This window comes from Palaemon carinicauda, chromosome 24, assembly GCF_036898095.1.
Source record: "Palaemon carinicauda isolate YSFRI2023 chromosome 24, ASM3689809v2, whole genome shotgun sequence".
NCBI classification, from domain to species: Eukaryota; Metazoa; Arthropoda; class Malacostraca; order Decapoda; family Palaemonidae; genus Palaemon; species Palaemon carinicauda.
The window spans coordinates 106006499-106030993 of NC_090748.1; positions in this window are offsets into that span (position 1 = coordinate 106006499).

Consider the following 24495-nt stretch of genomic DNA (forward strand, 5'->3'; position numbering starts at 1 on the left):
ATCTTTGTTGTTGGAAAGATCTAAGCCTCTGTGACGGAAGACTGCTGCCAACATGCTTCTGTAACCCTTGATCGTGGGAGCTGAAAGAGATCTTTCCTTCCTTAGGTATAAAAGGAAGTCAGCTATCTGAGTTACAGAGGTACTGGTTGAGGATACTGACACCGACTTGCACCAGCTTCGGAAGACTTCCCACTTCGACTGGTAGACTTTAAGAGTGGATGTCCTCCTTGCTCTAGCAATCGCTCTGGCTGCCTCCTTCGAAAAGCCTCTAGCTCTCGAGAGTCTTTCGATAGTCTGAAGGCAGTCAGACGAAGAGCGTGGAGGCTTGGGTGTACCTTCTTTACGTGCGGCTGACGCAGAAGGTCCACTCTTAGAGGAAGAGTTCTGGGAACGTCTACTAGCCATTGCAGTACCTCGGTGAACCATTCTCTCGCGGGCCAGAGGGGAGCAACCAACGTCAACCTTGTCCCTTCGTGAGAGGCGAACTTCTGCAGTACTCTGTTGACAATCTTGAACGGGGGGAATGCATAAAGGTCTAGATGGGACCAATCCAGAAGAAAGGCATCTATATATTGTAGGTAGTAGGTTGGCCAGGGCACCAGCCACCCGTTGAGATACTACCGCTAGAGAGTTATGGGGTCTTTTGACTGGCCAGACAGTACTACATTGGATCCTCCTCTCTGGTTACGGTTCATTTTCCCTTTGCCTACATACACACTGAATAGTCTGGCATATTCTTTACATATTCTCCTCTATCCTCATACACCTGACAACACAGATTACCAAACAATTCTTCATCACCCAAGGGGTTACTGCACTGTAATTGTTCAGTGCCACTTTCCTCTTGGTAAGGGTAGAAGAGACTCTTTAGCTATGGTAAGCAGCTCTTCTAGGAGAAGGACACTCCAAAATCAAACCACTGTTCTCTAGTCTTGGGTAGTGCCATAGCCTCTGTACCATGGCCTTTCACTGTCTTGGGTTAGAGTTCTCTTGCTTGAGGGTACACTCGAGCACACTCTCCTATCTTATTTCTCTTCCTCTTGTTTTGTTAAAGTTTTTATAGTTTATATAGGAGATATTTATTGTTGTTACTCTTCTTAAAATATTTTATTTTCCTTTTTTCCTTTCCGCACTGAGCTATTTTCCCTGTTGGAGCCCCTGGGCTTATAGCATACTGCTTTTCCAACTAGGGTTGTAGCTTAGTAAGTAATAATAATAATAATAATATGAACTGCTGCTGGGTCCGGAATCGGTGAGCAATAAATCGGGAGCCTCTTGGTCATCGAGGTTGCAAATAGATCTATGGTAGGTTGGCCCCACAAGGCCCATAGTCCCTTGCATACATCCTTGTGAAGGGTCCATTCTGTTGGGATGATTTGACCCTTCTGGCTGAGGCGGTCTGCCATGACATTCATGTTGCCTTGAATGAACCTCGTTACTAAAGATAGGTTTAGATCTTTTGACCAGGTGAGGAGGTCCCTTGCGATCTCGTACAACGTCATCGAATGATTCCCTCCTTGCTTGGAGATGTACGCCAAGGCTGTGGTGTTGTCGGAGTTCACCTCCACCACCTTGCCTAGAAGGAGGGACTTGAAGCTTCTCAAGGCCAGATGAACTGCCAGTAGCTCCTTGCAGTTGATATGCAACGCTCTTTGATCCGCATTCCACGTGCCCGAGCATTCCCGACCGTCTAATGTCGCACCCCAGCCCGTGTCCGATGCGTCCGAGAAGAGAACGTGGTTGGGGGTCTGAACAGCCAGTGGCAGACCCTCCCTGAGGAGAATGTTGTCCTTCCACCAAGTCAGTGACGACTTCATCTTCTCGGAAATAGGGATCGAGACCGCTTCTAGCGTCTTGTCCTTTCTCCAGTGAACAGCTAAGTGAAATTGAAGGGGTCGGAGGTGGAGTCTCCCTAACGCAATGAACTGGTCCAGTGATGAAAGCGTCCCTATCAGACTCATCCACTGTCTGACTGAACATCGGTCCTTCTTTAGCATGTTCTGGATGCATTCTTGGGCTTGACTGATTCTGGGGGCCGACGGAAAAGCCCGAAAAGCTTGACTCTGAATCTCCATTCCTAGGTACACTATAGTTTGGGATGGGACGAGTTGAGACTTTTCGATATTGACCAGGAGACCCAATTCTTTGGTCAGATCCAGAGTCCACTTTAGATTCTCCAGACAGCGACGACTTGACGAAGCTCTTAGAAGCCAGTCGTCCAAATAGAGGGAGGCTCTGATGTCTGCTAAATGTAGGAATTTGGCAATATTCCTCATCAGTTTCGTAAAAACAAGAGGTGCCGTGCTTAGGCCAAAGCACAGGGCTTGGAATTGGTATACAACCTTCCCGAACACGAACCTTAGAAAAGGTTGGGAATCTGGGTGGATGGGGACGTGAAAGTAAGCGTCCTTTAGGTCTAACGAGACCATCCAGTCTTCCTTCCTGACCGATGCTAGAACCGACTTTGTCGTCTCCATGGTGAACGTCTGCTTTGTGACAAAGACATTCAGAGCACTGACGTCTAGCACCGGCCTCCACCCTCCTGTCTTCTTCGCCACTAAGAAGAGACGGTTGTAGAAGCCCGGGGATTGATGGTCCCGGACTTTGACTACCGCTCCCTTTTGTAGTAAGAGAGACACCTCTTGCTGCAAAGCTAGTCTCTTGTCCTCCTCTCTGTACCTGGGAGAGAGGTCGATGGGAGTTGTTGCTAGAGGGGGATTGCGCAAGAATGGAATCTTGTACCCCTCTCTGAGTAACTTCACAGATTGTGCGTCTGCGCCCCTGTTCTCCCAGGCCTGCCAGTAGTTCTTGAGCCTGGCTCCCACTGCTGTCTGAAGGGACTTGGAACCCTTCTTCTTGCTCCCACGTTGACCTTCAGCACGAGCACCTCCTCTGCTGGGGGCTCTGCCACGAAAGGGCAGAATGAACCTTGACGCTGGAGTGTCCATCCTGGGTCTAGGCACGGAGGGCAAAGGGGTGGCTTTGCGTGCGGATGACGCAACCAGGTCATGGGTGTCTTTTTGAATCAAGGAGGTGGCAATCTCCTTGATCAACTCCTCAGGGAAGAGGCACTTCGAGAGAGGAGCAAACATAAGTTCCGACTTCTGACATGGGGTGACTCCAGCTGACAAGAAGGAGCAAAGGTGTTCCCGTTTCTTGAGGACCCCGGAAACGAACGAAGCCGCAAGCTCACTAGAACCGTCCCGTATGGCTTTGTCCATGCAGGACATTATGAGCATGGAAGTTTCCTTGTCAGAAGGGGAGGTCTTCCTGCTCAACGCTCCCAAACACCAGTCCAAAAAGTTGAAAACTTCGAACGCTCGAAAGACTCCTTTCATCAGATGGTCCAAATCCGAAGGAGTCCAACAAATCTTGGAGCGTCTCATGGCCAGCCTGCGGGGAGAGTCTACAAGACTTGAGAAGTCGCCCTGGGCAGAGGCAGGAACTCCCAAGCCGAGAACTTCTCCCGTGGCATACCAGACGCTAGATCTGGAAGCAAGCTTGGCAGGGGGAAACATGAAGGCTGTCTTCCCAAGTTGCTTTTTGGACTGCAACCAATCTCCCAGCACTCTTAAAGCTCTCTTGGACGAGCGGGCGAGGACGAGCTTCGTAAAGGCAGGTGCGGATGACTGCGTGCCTAAAACGAACTCAGAGGGAGGAGAGCGAGGTGCTGCAGACACAAACTGATCAGGATATAAATCCTTGAACAGTGCAAGCACTTTCCTAAAGTCCAAGGAGGGAGGCGTGGTCTTGGGTTCGTCGATGTCCGTGTGCGGGTCGTCAAGATGTGCAGCATCGTCATCATCAGAGAGTCCATCGTCTGAATGTCGAGGAGGAAGCGGCAAAGTAGTAGGAATAAGCTGGTCGGCTGAGTCCGGCAGCACGGGTGCATGCGTGGCTGCACTGGACCCAACGTCATGGAACTGTTGGTCAGTCTGTGAGCTGGCAACAACCATGGCTGTGTGGGGACGCAAAGCGTCTACTCCTGACTGCTGCGGTCGAGTAGCGGAAACCACAGTGGGTTGCGGAGGTTGACGCACAGCGTCAAAACACGGCAACTTAACTCCACCCTCCTGTTGTTGTGGTAACACGCGAACGTCAACGGAGGGTTCCGTGCGTCGGTGAACGTCAACATGCGTCTGGCAGGGTCGACTGCGCATGGGTGGTGGAACTCTCACAGCTGGAGTGCGGGAGCAGGTAGCCTCAGCGTCTACTGGACGCACAACCGTGGTTGGTTGTAGGCTAACGGGTGCAGCGTCAACCTTCTCCGCACGATACTCCTGCATAAAGGAAGCTAACTGAGTCTGCATAGACTGTAGCAAAGACCACTTAGGGTCTACAGCAGCAGGTGCGGCAACAGACGGTGTTACTGCCTGTTGCGGTACCACTTTGCCTCTCTTAGGAGGTGTGCAGTCGTCGGAAGACTGCAGCGAGTCCGAACTGACCCAGTGGCTACACCTGGGCCGTTGGACTTGCGCGGAAGGGACCTTGCGTTTGAGAGGCCGTGAGACCTTGGTCCATCGTTTCTGGCGAGAAACCTCTTCCGCAGACGAGGAATGAACGGGCTCACTCGTCTTCTTGTGGGAGGGGCGATCTAGGAAAGATACGTCCGAAACCACGGAAGGAACGTCTGTCCGCTGATTAAAGCCTGTCGAACCCTTTGGTCGTACGACATTGCTTCTCCCCTGGGCTTGGGAGCTTGCAAGAGGTCCCAGACTGGGAGGACGACAGGCACGAACAGACGCACCCTCATGCACAACACTAACACTTTTCACTGCACTAACACTCACTTCACTTCCCACTGCACTCTTACCCTCCAACTCCCTGACGTCTGCCATGAGTTGGTTGCGGTCATTCGCCAATGACTCGACTCTCTCACCCAGAGCCTGGATGGCACGCATCATATCTGCCATCGAAGGTTGATGAGTGCTAGAAGGGGGATCGGGAGTAACCACTACAGGGGAAGGAATAGGTTGTGGGGCATGGGGAGAGGAAAAATCAACTGAGCGAGACGAACTCCTCCTGACTCTATCTCTCTCTAGCCTACGTGAATATTTCAGGAATTCTTGAAAATCGAATTCCGAAAGCCCAACGCATTCCTCACATCGATCTTCCAATTGACAGGATTTACCCCGACAATTGGAACAAATGGTGTGCGGATCGATAGAGGCCTTCGGAAGACGCCTTGAACAGTCCCTAGCACTACACTTCCTGTATATGGGGACTTGAGAAGGGTCAGACATCTTGAATTAGTCAAAGGGGGAATTCAAAATCTATCCAAGTCGTCAACAAATAATCCAAAATTCAATCAAAGAATGCAAGGAAGTTTTGAAGATAACCTCTGCACAGCGAAAGCTAATAACCAGAAATGAATACTTCACCAAAAAACGTGAAAATCAATCCAGAAAGCAACAGCGTATTTAGTAGGTCTTGCCGGTGGCATGACAGAGAGAAAATTGGTTCTGTGTTTACTGGGAGTACTTGAGTACCTGCTCGACAGATGGCGCTGTTGATGAACACCCCCTACCTGTACAGCGATCGCTGGCGTATTTTGTCCTTAGGTTTTTCTGTCGGGCAGCAGAGCTGACAGCTTATATGATCACCGGCTAAGTTTAATATTGAAAAACACTATTACAAGAAAATAATGTTACCTGTAATCCCCTACAGCTCACAAAACTAGATTTTGGTGCAATCACACATCATTTACAAGAATTAAATCTTTCCTAATCACCCAATTATGACCTGTTGCAAATCTATGTACTGGAATTTTGAGCATGAACACAGTCAAGGTATCTTACTTTTATAACCAAATTTTAACGTTATGTATCATGACAGTTATATTTCATAAACATTTAAAGTTTTTAAAAATACTAAAAAACTGAACTTTAGCACCGACTATCTTAACCAATATGACAAAAATTCTCTCCTAACTTCTATTCAAATGACACAAAGTCTCTCTAGCAGCTCCCAAATACATGATCAACAAATCACCAGGCTTGTGTCAAAAGAAGTTTTACAAATAGTAAAATTATTAAATTTCAAATATTACAGAAGTTCTCTTTAACAATAACCAAATACTATCAATAACAGACAAGTTATTTATAACATGAACTAGATCTAAATATTCTAAGTTATATTGTACTGTACTATACAGCAGGAGTGGCCAATTACATAATAATTACCAACACAATCTAATTAATAATACATAAGTTTCTGCTGCTACTTAACAGTCTTGTGATGAAAGGAGCTGGTCTAAAAATCCAATTCAAAATTTGCAACCATTACATCAATTTCCTCAAAGTAAAATCTATGGGCAAATGCACTTTAATGTCCTAAAAATAAAGTAGTTCTGAAAGTACATTGAAAAGAGTCCAAATTTATTTAATTAAAACATTTTTTGGCAAAATATAGAATAGAAAGAAATCATTATGTAATAAGATTTAAATCTATGAAAAGTTGCCTATCCTAAACAACAGCAAAATTCTGAGATAATATAAAGTTTCATGAATACAAACCTATTCTAAATTGATACTTTATCATTGAAAGAGTAAAGTTTCTGTGTATAAGTTGTAAATTACTGCATTTCTATTAGATACAATGGCCTCTTAACCTCTTTTCCTTTTCTGGATACACTTTCAATACTTAGCCTTGATAAGAGTGGAAAATAAGCAAAGACGCTTTCATCTTCTATGGCCCAATTCAACTTGCAGCATGCAGTTGGCTCATAAGAACCATGTTTGCCATGCTTATCCAAGCCAAATATCACTGCCCTGCTGGGGTGTGGTACTTTTAAATATGGCTGAAACTCACAAGTCTTGGTTTACCTATTATGATCAGGGCAAGTTGGTTCTTCTGTAAACAATTTATGGAATACAGTATGCCAATTACATGAAGTCCTATACAGCCATGAACTTGGTAAAACAGAAAATATACTCTTAACAAAATTCTTTTATCAAGTAGTTGAACTTTGTACATTCCAATTACTGCAGGACCAATCAAAAGTGATCTAAATATGACTCAAGTGTTGGACATCCAAGACAGAATGTGGTGAAAGTTGACTTTCATCTCCCTCTATTTTACTTCAACAAACAGAACAGAGCAGCCAAGGATAAAACTAACTTCAAGCGACTAAACTTATTTGAGGAAGGTCCTGCTTTGATACAGACTCGGAATCTCTAGTAATTACCTGCTACAAAAAAGGGATTTGCATATTCCTTGGAATCACAATGAGAGAATCTTCGGCAAAAGCAAACTGTTAGGTGTTTCTTGGCCTAAGATTCTTCAATAATTTAAAGTATCCTCAAGATTGTCCAGCTTTGCATAAGAAAGCAGTCAACTATCAAAGTTGCTCCAAGATAGCAAATGGTAGGAGGGGAAAATTCTTCCACTTCTGCCTCCTGGGATTTGTGTTTTTGCTACAAATTTTGAAATAAGTAGTTCACAACTCTTTTATATGACTGTACTTTGAAGATAATTCCTTCTCCAGGAGTAAATCTATAAAAGAAAATATAGTTTTAGACCCTTCAATAACATCATTTTTAAAGGTTTAGTAACTTGATAACCTTTTAAAGTTAAGATTGAGGTCTCATTTTGGAATTTGAACAAGTGAGGAGGATTCTCTAAGGCTTTCATATTTCCAGAATTCTAATTACTGTCTATAAAATTTTCGTTGATCAATGCCTTCATTAATCTCGCTGGAGGAAAAGAATAACCATCAAACCCACTCAAGTAGTATACAAATATGTCTATTTTTCAAGACTTCACATCAAATATCAGGAATATTATATCAATTGATTTTACACCTTTCCTTGCCAATTTAATAGAGATAAGGATCCACTCTCCGAGGACTCCTGTATTTTCAACTTTGGACTGTCAGCAAATGCATTGTTATTCCAGGAAGACATGTGGAATTATAGATATCACTTTGGTCTTGTTAAGGATTTATAATTTTATAACTAGACTCTTCATTCTTGTTTCCACTGTGAACAACAGAGCATTACTGCAATCTTCCTCCCCATTAGAAGGCTTAAGAAGCATTTGTAACTATCAACCACTTTGAACTTCTTAATGAGCCAAGGGGATTTAGATTGAGGCCATCAGAAACCAAGTATACTGCTAGGGGGAACCCCAACAGCCGTGAAGGTTCCTAGTGTGACCATACTTCTTAGTATTTGAGTTTCTTAACTGGGTTCAGCAACTATCCACTGATACATGCCAAAAGAGGAGCACTTACAAAAATGAAAGTGCTCCAGCTAGAAAAGTGACAAGTCTCTACACCAGCAAGGAATGTATCTCATTTGGAAAGGTATGGGATATGTGTTCCTCTATGATGATCTCCTTTAGTAACCATAACCAATCATAATATAGTTCCTCAGATTATTAAGTTCCAAAGGACTGGCTTCCCAAGAAGTGGGCAAAATCTGCTAGGTACTAAAGACCCTGCAATATTACCCACACTTGAAAATTCAAGATATTCCAAAGCCAACATTGATTCAATACAATTTCAAGACCTATAGCCCATTGTATGATGTTTACTGATGGTAACATGCATCATATTTACAAAGGCAGAGGGGGCAAAGTATATCATGCCAATACTTCAAAGTTGAACAGAACTTGGATAAGTGAAGAATTCTGATTAGTTGAAGGACTAGTGTTTATAGGTATAAAAATATACCTTATTTAAAAATTCTCCCTGGATGCAACCTCTCTAGTGGTTAAATGTCTTAGGAGAGACTAATAAACCTCTACAACACAAGTCTAATATGTATCTCACTACTACTAGGCACAACAACAGACAATCGTGCAGCTGTGAAGACTTGCGAGCATATACAAAAATCTTGGGACTACCCAATCTTAATTGCATATTCCTTAGAATTCCATTTGGGTTCTTAAAGTTCAATTGCAATGACATTAGCAATTTGTGAAACCAGAAAAAGCAAGGAAAAACAATTTTCAACCATATCAAAGAAAAGAACTTGAGAAAACTGTACCCCAGAATTGTATGGCATTGGCAATTTGTGAGCTCAGATGAAAAACCAGAGAAAAAAAACACTGTAATCAGCATGTAAAAAAACTCTGGAAAACTGTACTCACAAATTGCCAAATGCCATACAATTCTTATAAAGCCTTTTAGGCTATCCCTGAAAAAAATATTATATACAGGAATATAAGCTTGCTTTATATGTTTCAGATTAGAAAAAAGACTGGCAAATACGAACAAATCACTGTCTAGTGGAAAACACACTCGTTCTAGTCCCTTGATAGTCTACATGACTGTGACCCTCGGAAACACTAGACTATTACATAAATGTAGATGAGTTCAGAAAGAAAATACTTACGATTGTTGATGGCTAAAGGATTGGTAGCTAAAGTACTGTACTACATTGGCTCTTACATTGAAATTGTTGAAGATATTTACAGAGTGCCTTACTTTCTATAGATCAGGTCTGAATTTAGAACCAAGAAACTAAAGTTCCTGAATAACCAACTACAGCATTTCAAAATACCTCTCACGTCTGATATACTCTTCATACAGCAAACATCAAGAAAGACCTGGGACCCTGATTACCTGATTAGGTGTGCCATTTGTTCAAGAGTAATTACTCTAGATATTGTCGACCACTGCTTACATTAGGCACCGCCATGATATTCCTCACATTTCAGTTCACACACATTGGGTCAGGTTCCAATGGTATTTATGAAATGATGTCATGCCTTCAATCATAAGATTGATCATAATTGATGAACTATTGTAAATTACTTAATTTCCATGCTTCTTCAAAGTACCAAAACAAACAACGTTTGAGTTTCAATTTTCACTTCTGTCAATAAAAACTAATGATGACTATACTAAGAAAATCAAAGCTGAAAACATTAACGAGACAAAAAAAGCCAATAAAAGACCAAATTAAGAAAAAAACAATATAAATGGTCTTCTGGGTGATATATAAAAACTATAGGGCTGTATATAAAACAGCCATACCAAAGAGTAAAATTCTTTGATCAATAGCAATTACAATACTTATTCACATCTGGTGATTCAACAGAATATTTCAAAAGGTAAAAGTGAAACATTGAGATGAAAGTTTCTTAACAACAGCTAAAATACAAAAGACAATAAGAGATACCTTAGCACAGCTTAATGGTGGGCCACAGGGCACCACTAAAAGATACCTATTACTCGATTAAAGAGAGGAGTACAACCCTTTAATCTAGACCTCGTGCCTTCGCCATCATACAGCTCAATACTACACAGTATGGTATTCCAGAAATTTAATTCCAGATATGACCAAATTATGGAATGATCTTCCTTATAAGGTAGTTGAATCGATGGAACTTCAAAAGTTCAAACTTGCAGCGAATGTTTTTATGTTGAACAGGCTGACATATGTCTCTCTTTATAGTTTATAAATGAAAGATCTAGTTTAAAGTTGTTACGGTTCTTAAAATATTTTTACTAATTGTTCATTACTTCTCTTGCAGTTTAATTATCTCCTTATTTCCTTTCCTCACTGGGCTAATTTTTCCTTGTTCGAACCCTTTAGCTTCTAGCATTGCAGCAAGCTAGTAATAATTATAATAATGAAGATTTGGTTTTTATATGAACACATCCTTTTAAAGGATACCAAATCTCCTTACACAAAAACCTAAACTAAAAGTGACAATTTCATTGGAACATTAAGTTGGCCACTTCAGCAGTATGCATACAGTATCAAACCCTACTACAATTGTTAATGGGCAGAACACATTTAGAAGATATCTGAAAATTAAGACAATTATTTTTTTATATAAAAGAAAAAAAATATGGGAGACAAAAATCACTGGAGTGCTTTTTGAGTTAAGAAGTGAGCTATTTGCTTAAAAAAAAAAACTTTTAATTGAGAGGAATCCAAACAAAAAATAAAAACAAAGTACATTCCATTTAAACTCACTAATAAAACAAAATACTATGCACTGACTTTGAATCTTCTTTCACAGTGAAAGATTTCCTAATGAGACTGAGTTATTTCTAAACATCAAAGAAGGAACTTACATGAATGGGAAATTTCAGAAAAATCTAAATGTAATCTGCCTATTAACAATAATATATAAAACATTATAATCCCTGAAAAACAGCATAAAATAAAAATCAACCTGAGAAACAGAGTGCCAGAGAGTTTAATTTATGCAAAGTGCACAAGTCAGATATGGGCCATAGTTATATTACATGGAAATATTCATGTTTTGTATTGAGTATACCAAATCAGTAACTAACAGTTTCACTACATACTCTACAAATGAGCCAGGATTTGTGAACTACTGTAAATGACCTGTCCACTCTTAATAACCTAAGAAAATACACTGGAGGGGAGGATCTAAGCTCTAGAATTGGCATGAGCTATTTCTTTTAAATAAGGGGTTCATTCACTGCTTTTCATGTACAAGGTCCTCCATGAGAGGTAATCTAGCCTAAAGCTTGGTGTACTCCATTTCAAAATAGTATTTCCTAAGCTATTCATGAATTGCAAAGAGAGGAATTCTCTTATATTTAAAGTACTATGGATACTTGTTGCTGATAAGATGCTGTGAACAATAATGAGCAACCTAAATTTAAGGCTTTTATATTTCATTAGAACTATCAGGTTTTTCTTTACCCTTTCATGAGATACTGATGATCTCAACAAGCAATAAATCCCATAAAACAGTAATTGCTTCTTGTTAATAGCAGGCCTATAATCATGGATACCTATCTTCAAAAGAACTAACAAATGAAGTGACTTAGAAAATCCTTACAGAAATCCATCTGTAAATCTCAGAATGAGACCTTATTTTTTACTTTATCTTCAGCATAAATGTAAATATTTTATTATTCATCACTTTATCAAATTAGTTTGGAACAGCCATATATACTATATTGTATAACCCCCTGGCACTTGTTCCTCCTAAGAAATTTTTAACACACAATCACACCTAAAACTTTATCACAAATCACATAAACCTTTGTGGTTTCTCATGTATTACTGTACATTAATTATTTCTATGAACCTCCTCTAATGTTCATATTATTGCTTCTTCAGAAGCTCAGTTTATAGATGTTAACCCACAAAATTTATAAAAAATTTTCCCATTTACTTTCCTTGAACAGCGACCCTAATAAAGTAATGAAAAAATCTAGCCGTTAATGGCAATGAGTGACAGCTTTTCCAGGTCTTTTAGGTTTCCGATGCATTGGTGACATGAAGATCTATCCCGCTTTCAGGCTGTGATAACTGTTTATGCATTTTAAGTTGTTTTCCTTGCTGGATTTGTTAGCATACAAGATGAGCGACGACACCTTTCACACGTATTCTATTAAGAAACATTCCTTCAATGCGCGGCATTAACTCAATAAAGTTTTCTTTCCATGGAGGTTTCCAATTTACAAATTTCGCTTCTGTTCTTTGGGATCTGAATTTTGCGGTAGGAATCCTCATTTACAACCATCATAGCGTCCATCTGCAAAATAAAATTATGATTTCTAGCATGTCCATTAGCTGTTTCACAGTTATTGAAATAATAACAATAGAATTTCACAACAATACTCCATGAATTATTATGCTGAAATAGCTCATCATTTTAAAATACTGTACTAAAATAAAGACTACTTTAATAAATTACAGTACAACTCAATGATGGGAAAACAGTACAATATTGTAGATTCTGACAAAATAAAGTTACATGTAACATATTTAAGTTACTGCTGACTTGCATTTTCTACACCAATGGGGTAAAAACATTCTTTTAAACTGTAATCTCATTATTATTCTTGATGTGAAATTTTTTCAACACAAACCAACTACTTTACATTATGCTAATTTTGGGTTGCGGAAATCCTAAAACATTAGAAACTACACCGAAGTCTCTTTTTTTAGCTTATCTAAGTATGTAACCGGGTGCCTGAGCAACTCTGGTGGTGAAATTGGTCCTTCTCTGCCCAATATTTGACCAATTTTTTTATGACCACTTTTCTACTTACAGTGAACCCTCGTTTATCGCGGTAGATAGGTTCCAGACCCGGCCGCGATAGGTGAAAATCCGCGAAGTAGTGACACCATATTTACCTATTTATTTAACATGTATATTCAGACTTTTAAAACCTTCCCTTGTACGTAGTACTGTTAACAAACTACCCTTTAATGTACAGAACACTTAATGCATGTACTACAGTACCCTAAACTAAAACAGGCACAAATATTAAAGGCGATTTTATATCATGCCTTTCCTAAACACGCCAAAAAGCACGATAAAAAATGGCAACCAATGTTTTGTTTACGTTTCTCTGATCATAATGAAAAAACATGTTATTTTGATAATAAAATAAATTTTTGAATATACTTACCCGGTGATTATAATAGCTGCAACTCTGTTGCTCGACAGAAAAACTCTAAGGAAAAATTCGCCAGCGATCGCTACACAGGTAGGGGGTGTACTCAACAGCGCCATCTGTCGTTCAGATACCCATTACTCATTGTAAACAAAGAACTCAATTTTCTCCTCGGTCCACTGCGTCTCTATTGGGGAGGAAGGGAGGGTCCTTTAATTTATAATCACCGGGTAAGTATATTCAAAAATTTATTTTTGGGCTCAAGCCATGGCGTCCTGATGGAAGGTTCCTTTTTGGTAGCTTCCTTGGGTATAAGACTACTAAGATATTCCCAGAATTTAACCACAGGTTATCACAGAATTCTAACTTCTGGAGCGAGTATCTCAAAGGTTTCCCTTTAAGACATCGTAATACAACAGGGGACGCGCATGTCTGAACGCGCCACATAGCTATCTTCACCCCGAACAGAGTTAATGCTTCGGTGTGTAAGGACTGAGAATAGCTGGGAGCCGTTCCACAGCTAATCTCACTCGTGGCTACTACTGATACTCGAGACGTAAACAAACGGACGCCATTGCTCTAATGACGTCACGCCCGTCTTCATCCTTTGTTTAGTAGCTGCCCTACTTAGACGGATTTTCCCTGTGTTAACTTTATCGTTTTGCATCTTCGCTATGTCGTTACCTTCAGCCTCGCCTTCTTCTGGAAAGTTGAGTACAAGGTTCCAGTATTGTTTAATTAAGCTCTGGCCGTAAAGTAAATATTACTTTTCGAGATAATTGCTGTTTTGTGGCAGAGCTGTGCCTCTACCGGACCCGCCATTTTATGGCGTCGTTGTTGTTATGCATGTCTTATTCAGTTAGCCACAACAACGTTTCCGGCCTTATATACTAATCGATTACATTAGTTTATTTAGTCTTCATAGCTAGGAACTTTTATATCGTGTTTAGACGCTTTTTATCGGTCATCGATTGACCTCATACCAGTCGGCTACTATAGCCCCCAGGCCAGGAGCCTACATACAAGTGTTCATGCATGATTTATTAGTGATCCTAGACTAAGTTATGAAGATAGTGGCATTATTATACAATACTTTTGACAGTGATGCAAATGTTTTCGCCTTCAGGGACCATATAGGGGATAGGCTAGTCAGTGACTCTTTCTAGCCTAACCTAATGTTAGGACCCCTATATGCTTCCTTCATCCCCTGCCTTGGCATTCCCTCTATTTAGCCTTGATTCCTTTTCTGAGTAAAGGGATTATTGTCTAATAGAGTATATATCGCCTCTCTGTCCTCCCTAAAGGAATGAACCCCCTTTAGGGTTGCGTCCGAGAGTGAGGTTAGGCTAGCCTACCTCTATGGCTAGGATAGTCTATGACTTTCCTGCGATAGCGATATGTCTTCTTCCTTTCCTAGTTCAGGACTCTTAGCCCTGCTCTAGGTTAGGTTAGGAAGGTTTCTCTGTTCCATGCTGAAACTGTACTCTTGCACCGTTTTAGCTGATCTGCCTGATCTTAGGTTAGGGAGTGTCCTCCCTTTCCTTAGTGGCCGCTCTGGTACAGAAACCCTTCCTGGGAAGACTTCTCTCTTCTCCCTCCCCACCTATCTCTTGTATAGCCTAGCCTATGCTTAGGTTAGTTTATACCCATCTGTCCCCTGTCCTACAACTCCTCCTTAGGGTGGAATAGTAGGGCTACCCGAGCTTCCTTGTGCAGTCCGCTCTGGTACATATACCTTCATAGTGTCCTATAAGGTTAGTTACTAGTATAGTTCTGCATATGGGAGTCTCCCCCCCCCCCCTTGGGTGTTCCCTAGCCCTCCCTTGGGCTACCTTGCTCCCGGTCCCTAGTGACCCCTGCTCATGGATGTTAGAGCCTGCCTCTATCATGGGTACACCCTCTCAGGGAGGGGGAGGGATGTCTGGAATCCTGATGGTACTTCCTACATCCCTTCCCCCCTCCCCCCTGTCTCTCTCCCTATCCGGGTGCCGGTCTCTTGCCACCTCTACTGTCGGCAATACCTGCCTCCTACTTGGTGACTCTCCCTAACCTTGCCGCCAGCCCCCCGTGTACCGAGGGACTGCCGGCTGCCGCCGGCTACTACCGGCGGCTCTCCTACTCCTAGCTTGTCGTCCGCTTGCCGGTCGGCCGCCGGAGTGCCGGCATATACTGCCGGCAACCCGGTACAGCCTTAACCATCCTTATCCCAGTCACCAATCTGGCATCCTCCGACTGCCGGAGCCGCCGCTCCCTGCCGGCGTGCCGCCGTTGTGCCGGCGGCCGCCATCCTGGTATTTGACTGACTTTGAACATTGTCTGTCCTAATGCCAGAATCTATGCTGGAGCGAGCTCCGGCATGCCGGCGGCTTGCCGGATGCCCCGGAGGCGTCAAGAATACTTGCACCCCCTTCTTGTAGCTATCATAAGACAATGATAGCCCTATATCGCAAACAGATAAGCTGTTTCTGCTATTAAGATCAGTACCTAGTACTACTCTATTAGTGATCATGCTGTCTCTTTGCATTCTTCTAATTCCAGCATGCTATGTGCATCTTAGCACGGCTGGTTGCCAGAAGCAGTTACCTTTTAAATGAGGCCTTCTGGCCCTTAACTGGGAACCGAATGAATTCGGTCCCAATCTTGTCCTTGGTTTTTTCTATGGAATTCCAAAATACTTGGAGTTCTAAGGAATTATATCCGGTGCCCTCGGTCACTCGGATTATCCAGGGACCAAGCTTATGGTAACCAGCCGGACGGGATGCATGGAGCATGTTCTCCTTTACTATTTTCATTCTCTATGCATCACACCTTCATTAAGTTAAAATTAATAATTAATATTAACTTAGTTAAGAGCCATTCTTATGACTCCCCCATACTCATTTTCTCTTTCTTCCACAGGAGGAGCAGATGAAGTGTGATTTCGCCTTCTGCGCTGTGAAACGCCCGCAGTTTTACGGGCATACGGCTTGCAGGACTCACGCCCCTTGTGCAGACAAGAAAGGGGATTTGAAGTTTTGGAATCCACTGGATTGTACGGTCTGTCAGGCTCACCTAGTTGAGGCCTTCCATAATCCTCCCTCAGCGGAGATTAGAGACATTTCTCGTGAAAAGCTGCGCAAGTGGGTGCGTGGCTTCCAGAAAAATGCTACCGGACCGTACCTGGCCACCGAAGAACTGAGGTCACTATTGTTCCCTAAGGCCTCCCCTGACTCAGTGGTACCCAAAGACGTGATCCCCACTGTCCAAATTACGGTGGAACCTGATGTAGTCATGGCTCAGTCCATGCACGAGTGTCGTTTGGATTCCGAAGATGACGAACAGATTTCGGATGTCTCGGAAGACACGGAGAAAACGCTTATGGCTCAAGGAGCCGAAGATGACGAAGACAAGGTGGAATACACCGAGTCGGAGCAAGAGGTCGCTCCCTCGTCCATCCCCCCTCCTACTCCTACACCGACGGAAATGTCTATTCCGTCTACCTCCTCGACTCCGGATCCTTCTTCTTCCACTCAAGAATTGATCCGACTGATTAGAGCCGTCATGGACGACAGGCTGAAGGAGAACCAGGAGTCCATCAGGTCGATGATAGGATCCAGAGAGCCGAAGAAGATTTCGGTCAAGGATCTCCCCGCTTGCTCTCATGCCAACCCGTGGAGGTATGCAGAGCATATGGTTATTGCGACCGGCAGGATCTTTGTCAGTGATAAGATCGGCACGGTCCCTTTGGAAGATGTGGAGTTCTTCCCAAGCTTTGAGGCCTACCCGGACTGTTACGTCCGTCTGCGTTCCGAACCTGCCTCGAAGGAAGAGACCGAACCTAAGGAAGAGATAGTGTTCGATCTCGCAAAGGCCCAGGCTATGCTAGCCTCCGCATTCAAGAGTAGAGGCTTTACCTGCTCTAAGCTTCCGGCATTGAGCAAGAAGCACCCTACTTACGTTGCACCTGAAACTGCGGTTCTTCCATTCTTGGAAAAGGCCTTAGCTGCATGCCTTAAAGCGGCGGAAGAAGGGAAACCCTGCCCTGCACTGGAGGAGTGCAGACCCTTCTCCATCGTGACCCCCCCTGACGCTCGACACTGGAAAGATGTTCAACATACTTTCGTCGTGGGAAGACTCGATCCTGACGTCGCCGGACGTCAGTTTAATGAAGACCTCCCTAAGCTCAACGATCACCTCCTTCGTCGGGAACAAGACACGAAGGAGAGGCTTGCGGCATCTCTTTCTCATCAAGTCCAACTTGAAGTTATGGCCTGTGACACTAGAGTACCAGACCACTACATGGTACTCTCCAAATCCCACTTACTGACTGTAATGAAGGACTTGTACCACTTCATAAAGGCTCGAAGAGCCTGTCGTGAATTCGTGTTCGCCGGTGCCACCGTGAAACACGAACCCCGGAGGCTGATTTCCTCCAACATCTGGGGAAAGCACCTTTTTCCTTCTGACCTTGTGAAGGAAATCACTGACAGAGCCGCCACGGAGAATAGGAACCTTCTCCACAAGTGGGGCATGTCCAGGAAAAGGAAACCCTCTCAGGACGACGGACCTCAGCCTAAGAGGAAACCCCAAAAGTCAAAACCCCAGCAACGTCAGCAAAGACGTCAGTTTCCGGGACCCGCTACCTCGCAAGTGGTTGCCCAACCCCAACAGACCTTTCAATTGGTCCCCCAACCGGTGTTGTCACAGTCACCGGTCTTCACCCCTGCCTTTGAGCAACAATCAACTACCTTTCATGCCAAAGGTAGAGGCTCATTCAGGGGTGCAAGCAAAGACGCATCTCGCCGTCCCTCCAGAGGTAGAGGAGGAAAGGGAGCTAGCGGCCGAGGCAGCAAGTCCTCGGGACACCAGAAGCAATGAAGTGCTTCCGGTGGGAGGAAGACTCCGCCAATTCCAGGATCGTTGGACCTTCGATCCCTGGGCACACAGCATCGTCAAGAAGGGTCTAGGCTGGAGTTGGACTCAACCACCCCCAATCTTCCAGCAATTCTTCCAACAATCAACCCCCCTTCTGGAAGAATATGTTCTAGACCTCTTGAACAAGAAGGTGATAAGGAAGGTAAAGTCCACCAGGTTCCAAGGGAGACTGTTTTGTGTTCCCAAGAAGGACTCAGACAAACTCAGAGTCATTCTGGACTTATCCCCCCTCAACAAGTTCATAGCGAACAACAAATTCAAGATGCTGACGCTTCAACAAATAAGGACCCTTCTGCCTCAAGGTTCCTATACGGTCTCTATAGACCTGGCGGATGCCTACTGGCACGTTCCAATGAACCATCACGCTTCCTCCTACCTAGGATTTCGACTCCAAAGGAAAAGCTACGCCTTCCGGGCCATGCCCTTCGGCCTCAACGTGGCCCCTCGGATCTTCACAAAACTGGCGGATGCCATAGTACAACAACTCCGCCTAAGAAACGTCCAGGTGATGGCCTACCTCGACGACTGGCTAGTCTGGGCTCCATCGCCCGAAGAGTGTGCAAAGTCTTGCAACGAAGTTACCCAGTACCTAGAACACCTGGGATTCAAGATCAACGAGAAAAAATCTCGCCTCTCTCCAGCTCAGAAGTTTCAGTGGTTGGGAATCCACTGGAATCTTCAGTCACACCGCCTTTCCATCCCCCAGAAGAAAAGGAAGGAAATAGCAGGGTCTGTCAAGCGACTACTGAAATCCAAACGCATTTCAAGACGACAGCAGGAACGAGTTCTAGGCTCTCTACAATTCGCCTCAGTGACAAACCCAGTGCTTCGTGCACAGCTAAAGGATGCCGCGGGAGTCTGGAGACGCTCGGCATCCATCGCTCGAAGAGACCTCAAGAGACGGCTTCCAAACAGACTGCGACGCCTCCTAAAGCCGTGGTCGGAAGAAAAGGCCCTGAAAAGGTCCATTCCTCTCCAACACCCTCCTCCATCACTCAACATCCACACGGATGCCTCACTGGAAGGTTGGGGAGGTCACTCCCACCAGAAACAGGTTCAAGGTACCTGGTCTCCACTATTCAAGACGTTCCACATAAACATCTTGGAGGCCATGGCGGTCCTTCTAACACTGAAGAAGTTATCCCCGCCGCCCTCGATCCACATCCGTCTAACCCTAGACAACTCGGTGGTAGTTCGTTGTCTCAATCGCCAAGGCTCAAGATCGCCCCAGATAAATCAGGTGCTTCTCCCAATCTTCCGTCTGGCAGAGAAGAAGAAGTGGCACCTGTCTGCAGTTCACCTACAAGGATTCCGCAATGTGACAGCAGATGCTCTATCTCGGACAAACCCGATAGAGTCGGAATGGTCTCTAGACGCAAGATCGTTCTCCTTCATCTCTCACCAAGTCCCAGAACTTCAGATAGATCTCTTTGCAACGAGCGACAACAATCAACTTCCTCTGTACGTAGCCCCGTACGAGGACCCCAAAGCAGAAGCAGTGGACGCCATGTCACTGGACTGGAACAGATGGTCCAAGATCTACCTGTTCCCTCCCACCAACCTTCTGTTGAAAGTCCTCTCCAAACTGAGAACCTTCAAAGGGACAGCGGCCCTAGTGGCTCCCAAGTGGCCCCGGAGCAACTGGTACCCCCTGGTCCTGGATCTGCAGCCCAAGCTGATCCCTCTCCCGGGCCCAGTTCTCTCTCAACAAGTACAGAAGTCGACTGTCTTCGCTTCATCATCGAAAATCAAGGACCTTCATCTCATGATTTTCTCTCCCTTGCCGCAAAGAAGAGGTTTGGGATCTCGAAGAAAAGTCTAGACTTCCTAGAGGAATACAAGACCGAATCCACGAGACGGCAATATGAATCATCCTGGAGGAAATGGGTCTCCTTTGTCAAGACAAAAAATCCTAAAGAAATCACGATTGATTTCTGTATGTCCTTCTTTATTCACCTTCATGGACAAGGATTAGCAGCCAATACGATTTCAACCTGCAAATCGGCCTTGACTAGACCAATTCTATATGCTTTCCAAATTGATCTATCCAACGACATCTTCAACAAACTTCCAAAAGCATGTGCTCGCCTACGTCCAGCACCCCCACCGAAACCGATCTCCTGGTCACTAGACAAGGTACTCCATTTCGCCTCCAACTTGGACAACGATTCATGCCCCCTCAAGGATCTGACTCAGAAAGTTATATTTTTATTTGCTCTCGCTTCGGGAGCTCGAGTCAGCGAAATAGTGGCATTATCAAGAGAAGAAGGACACATCCTGTTTACCGATTCAGGAGAAGTGACCCTCTCCCCTGATCCGACGTTTCTCGCTAAAAATGAATTACCCACCAAAAGATGGGGCCCTTGGAGAATATGCCCCCTGAAGGAGGATGTCTCTCTATGTCCAGTAGAGAGCCTCAAGGTCTATCTTCGCAGAACTTCAAACTTTGGTGGAGGCCAACTCTTCAAAGGAGAAACATCGGGCAGCGACCTGTCACTGAAACAATTAAGAGCGAAAATCACCTACTTCATTCGCAGAGCGGATCCGAACAGTACACCCGCTGGTCATGATCCTAGAAAAGTGGCATCTTCTCTGAATTTCTTTCAGAGCATGGACTTTGAAAGCCTTAAAAACTTCACGGGCTGGAAGTCCTCGCGAGTTTTCTTTAAACACTATGCGAAACAAGTGCACGAAGTCAAACATTTTGTGGTAGCCGCAGGTAGTGTTATGAAACCTGCACCTAACTCTGCGTAGAACAGTGAGTTACTTGGGACTCTAACTCTTCGGGTGCCTATGTTGACCCTCGAGCGATTCATAGTGATGTCAAAAAACACTTAGTGCTTTTATAACTGTTCTTATCCCAGGTGAAATGTCATAGTGTCACACAAGTGCCGCATGCCTTGAGCATGATGTGTTTTATTTAAAGACTTGCGTTCCTCGAGAACGAGTACCTACTAATATCCTGAAATTCCTTTTCAGATTCAAGAGCAAGCCTTTATTTCTATGTACATTATTATTACTGTAAATGAACTTTACTTTTTGCTGTAAATTATTTAATTTCTGCATTGTGAAATAAAATTTCTATTTTATTACTTGTGCGTCTCTATCAGCTCCTACTTACTATGAAATACATACCTGTCATAGTTTTATTTATTCCTCCTTTCTTATGGTTATGAAGAATTTAAGATGTTTAATCCTAAATTATATTCACCCTGACTAAGTAAGGTTCCTACACGAATACTTACTTCTGATAACCAAGAGATGAACTCTATACACAGTGCCCAACCACCACTGGTCTAATTTCAGAATGTTCCTATACAAATACCAAACATTCCGCTTCATCTCTAAGTTCTTCAAGTTCTTCTCTCAGGATGAATAGCCCTTCAATACCACTTTGACGTCGGCATAGCCCATGGGAACTTCACTGCCAAGGGGGGCAGGATACTTCGTCCCTATGGTTCTTTATCTAAGATTACTTTGCTGTTTTGTCAATGCCTAGGCACTTAATACTGGGGGAAAATCTACCACGATACATTGATTCTCTGGTACTCTTCCATCAGGACGCCATGGCTTGAGCCCAAAAAACGGATTTTGAGCGAAGCGAAAAATCTATTTTTGGGTGAGATAGCCATGGCGTCCTGATGGACCCTCCCTACTACTTCGTCCAGTTTTGTTCCCACCCTGTGCTACTGTATCATGGTGATGGGCAGCAACTGGCTTCAGGATGAAGACGGGCGTGACGTCATTAGAGCAATGGCGTCCGTTTGTTTACGTCTCGAGTATCAGTAGTAGCCACGAGTGAGATTAGCTGTGGAACGGCTCCCAGCTATTCTCAGTCCTTACACACCGAAGCATTAACTCTGTTCGGGGTGAAGATAGCTATGTGGCGCGTTCAGACATGCGCGTCCCCTGTTGTATTACGATGTCTTAAAGGGAAACCTTTGAGATACTCGCTCCAGAAGTTAGAATTCTGTGATAACCTGTGGTTAAATTCTCTGGGAATATCTTAGTAGTCTTATACCCAAGGAAGCTACCAAAAAGGAACCTTCCATCAGGACGCCATGGCTATCTCACCCAAAAATAGATTTTTCGCTTCGCTCAAAATCCGTTTTTATTATCAAAATAACATTTTTCAATATTTAACTTAGCCGGTGATTATAATAGCTGATTCACACCCAGGGGGGTGGGTAGAGACCAGCAAAATATGTTTACATCATATGAGCTAAGAATTTTTATTTCATTTTAGAAGTTATCAAAATAACAAAAACAAAATAAATAGGTACCTGGTAAGGAAGTCGACTTGAACAATTACTCTGCCTTTTTAAGTACGTCTTCCTTACGGAGCCTCGCGATCCTCTTAGGATGCTGAGCGACCCCTAGGATCTGAAGTATCAAGGGTTGCAACCCATACAACAGGACCTCATCAAAACCTCTAATCTAGGCGCTTCTCAAGAAATGACTTTGACCACCCGCCAAATCAACCAGGATGCGAAAGGCTTCTTAGCCTTCCGGACAACCCAAAAACAACAATAAAAACATTTCAAGAGAAAGATTAAAAAGGTTATGGAATTAGGGAATTGTAGTGGTTGAGCCCTCACCCACTACTGCACTCGCTGCTACGAATGGTCCCAGAGTGTAGCAGTTCTCGTAAAGAGACTGGACATCCTTAAGATAAAAAGACGCGAACACTGACTTGCTTCTCCAATAGGTTGCGTCCATTATACTTCGCAGAGATCTATTTTGTTTAAAGGCCACGGAAGTTGCGACAGCTCTAACTTCGTGTGTCCTTACCTTCAGCAAAGCTTGGTCTTCCTCATTCAGATGGGAATGAGCTTCTCGTATTAACAGTCTGATAAAATAGGATAAAGCATTCTTTGACATAGGCAAAGATGGTTTCTTAACTGAACACCATAAAGCTTCAGACGGGCCTCGTAAAGGTTTAGTTCGTTTTAAATAGAACTTAAGAGCTCTTACAGGGCATAAGACTCTTTCTAGTTCATTTCCAACCATATACGATAAGCTTGGAATATCGAACGATTTTGGCCAAGGTCGAGAAGGCAGCTCGTTTTTGGCTAGAAAACCAAGTTGTAGAGAACATGTAGCCGTTTCAGATGAGAATCCGACGTTCTTGCTGAAGGCATGAATCTCACTGACTCTTTTAGCTGTGGCTAAGCATACCAGGAAAAGTGTCTTTAAGGTGAGATCTTTCAGGGAGGCTGATTGTAGCGGCTCGAACCTGTCTGACATAAATTCCAACCAGGTGTAACCAAACGACGCTCCTTCGTGGTCTCAAAAGACTTAAGGAGGTCCTGTAGATCTTTATTGTTGGAAAGATCTAAGCCTCTGTGACGGAAGACTGATGCCAACATGCTTCTGTAACCCTTGATAGTGGGAGCTGAAAGAGATCGTTCTTTCCTCAGATATAAGAGGAAGTCAGCTATTTGAGTTACAGAGGTACTGGTCGAGGATACGGATACTGACTTGCACCAGTTTCGGAAGATTTCCCACTTCGATTGGTAGACTCTAAGGGTGGATGTTCTCCTTGCTCTAGCAATCGCTCTGGCTGCCTCCTTCGAAAAGCCTCTAGCTCTCGAGAGTCTTTCAATAGTCTGAAGGCAGTCAGACGAAGAGCGTGGAGGCCTTGATGTACCTTCTTTACGTGTGGCTGACGTAGAAGGTCCACCCTTAGGGGAAGTGTTCTGGGAACGTCTACTAGCCATCGAAGTACCTCGGTGAACCATTCTCTCGCGGGCCAGAGGGGAGCAACTAGCGTCAACCTTGTCCCTTCGTGAGAGGCGAACTTCTGCAGTACCTTGTTGACAATCTTGAACGGAGGGAATGCATATAGATCTAGATGTGACCAATCTAGGAGAAAGGCATCTCTATGAACTGCTGCTGGGTCCGGGATTGGTGAGCAAAATATTGGGAGCCTCTTTGTCATCGAGGTTGCGAAGAGATCTATGGTTGGCTGGCCCCAGGTGGCCCAAAGTCTCTTGCATACATCCTTGTGGAGGATCCATTCTGTTGGAATTATTTGTCCCTTCCGACTGAGACAATCTGCCATGACATTCAAGTTGCCTTGGATGAACCTCGTTACTAGTGATATGTTTAGACCTTTTGACCAGGTGAGGAGGTCCCTTGCGATCTCGTACAACGTCAGAGAGTAGGTCCCTCCTTGCTTGGAGATGTACGCCAAAGCCGTGGTGTTGTCCGAGTTCACCTCCACCACTTTGCCTTGA